Here is a 2,343-nt window from a genome sequence, read left to right as displayed (position 1 = left end):
CCTGAGGGCTCTGCTGGTATCTATTCTACTGTGTTTAGTGGACCTGAGGCTCTGCTGGTATCTATTCTACTGTGTTTAGTGGACCTGAGGCTCTGCTGGTATCTATTCTACTGTGTTTAGTGGACCGGAGGCTCTGCTGGTATCTATTCTACTGTGTTTAGTGGACCTGAGGCTCTGCTGGTATCTATTCTACTGTGTTTAGTGGACCTGAGGGCTCTGCTGGTATCTATTCTACTGTGTTTAGTGGACCTGAGGCTCTGCTGGTATTATTCTACTGTGTTTAGTGGACCTGAGGGCTCTGCTGGTATCTATTCTACTGTGTTTAGTGGACCTGAGGGCTCTGCTGGTATCTATTCTACTGTGTTTAGTGGACCTGAGGGCTCTGCTGGTATCTATTCTACTGTGTTTAGTGGACCTGAGGCTCTGCTGGTATCTATTCTACTGTGTTTAGTGGACCTGAGGGCTCTGCTGGTATCTATTCTACTGTGTTTAGTGGACCTGATTGCTCTGCTGGTATCTATTCTACTGTGTTTAGTGGACCTGAGGCTCTGCTGGTATCTATTCTACTGTGTTTAGTGGACCTGAGGCTCTGCTGGTATCTATTCTACTGTGTTTAGTGGACCTGAGGCTCTGCTGGTATCTATTCTACTGTGTTTAGTGGACCCGAGGGCTCTGCTGGTATCTATTCTACTGTGTTTAGTGGACCTGAGGCTCTGCTGGTATCTATTCTACTGTGTTTAGTGGACCTGAGGGCTCTGCTGGTATCTATTCTACTGTGTTTAGTGGACCTGAGGGCTCTGCTGGTATCTATTCTACTGTGTTTAGTGGACCTGAGGCTCTGCTGGTATCTATTCTACTGTGTTTAGTGGACCTGAGGGCTCTGCTGGTATCTATTCTACTGTGTTTAGTGGACCTGAGGGCTCTGCTGGTATCTATTCTACTGTGTTTAGTGGACCTGAGGGCTCTGCTGGTATCTATTCTACTGTGTTTAGTGGACCTGAGGGCTCTGCTGGTATCTATTCTACTGTGTTTAGTGGACCTGAGGCTCTGCTGGTATCTATTCTACTGTGTTTAGTGGACCTGAGGGCTCTGCTGGTATCTATTCTACTGTGTTTAGTGGACCTGAGGCTCTGCTGGTATCTATTCTACTGTGTTTAGTGGACCTGAGGGCTCTGCTGGTATCTATTCTACTGTGTTTAGTGGACCTGAGGGACTCTGCTGGTATCTATTCTACTGTGTTTAGTGGACCTGAGGGCTCTGCTGGTATCTATTCTACTGTGTTTAGTGGACCTGAGGCTCTGCTGGTATCTATTCTACTGTGTTTAGTGGACCTGAGGCTCTGCTGGTATCTATTCTACTGTGTTTAGTGGACCTGAGGCTCTGCTGGTATCTATTCTACTGTGTTTAGTGGACCTGAGGGCTCTGCTGGTATCTATTCTACTGTGTTTAGTGGACCTGAGGGCTCTGCTGGTATCTATTCTACTGTGTTTAGTGGACCTGAGGCTCTGCTGGTATCTATTCTACTGTGTTTAGTGGACCTGAGGCTCTGCTGGTATCTATTCTACTGTGTTTAGTGGACCTGAGGGCTCTGCTGGTATCTATTCTACTGTGTTTAGTGGACCTGAGGCTCTGCTGGTATCTATTCTACTGTGTTTAGTGGACCTGAGGGCTCTGCTGGTATCTATTCTACTGTGTTTAGTGGACTTGAGGCTCTGCTGGTATCTATTCTACTGTGTTTAGTGGACCTGAGGGCTCTGCTGGTATCTATTCTACTGTGTTTAGTGGACCTGAGGGCTCTGCTGGTATCTATTCTACTGTGTTTAGTGGACCTGAGGGCTCTGCTGGTATCTATTCTACTGTGTTTAGTGGACCTGAGGGCTCTGCTGGTATCTATTCTACTGTGTTTAGTGGACTTGAGACTCTGCTGGTATCTATTCTACTGTGTTTAGTGGACCTGAGGGCTCTGCTGGTATCTATTATACTGTGTTTAGTGGACTTGAGGCTCTGCTGGAATCTATTCTACTGTGTTTAGTGGACCTGAGGGCTCTGCTGGTATCTATTCTACTGTGTTTAGTGGACCTGAGGGCTCTGCTGGTATCTATTCTACTGTGTTTAGTGGACCTGAGGCTCTGCTGGTATCTATTCTACTGTGTTTAGTGGACCTGAGGGCTCTGCTGGTATCTATTCTACTGTGTTTAGTGGACCTGAGGGCTCTGCTGGTATCTATTCTACTGTGTTTAGTGGACTTGAGACTCTGCTGGTATCTATTCTACTGTGTTTAGTGGACCTGAGGGCTCTGCTGGTATCTATTCTACTGTGTTTAGTGGACCTGAGGGCTCTGCT

This window comes from Salmo salar, chromosome 07, assembly GCF_965601325.2.
Source record: "Salmo salar chromosome 07, fSalSal1, whole genome shotgun sequence".
NCBI classification, from domain to species: domain Eukaryota; kingdom Metazoa; phylum Chordata; class Actinopteri; order Salmoniformes; family Salmonidae; genus Salmo; species Salmo salar.
This window is presented reverse-complemented; position numbering follows the sequence as displayed.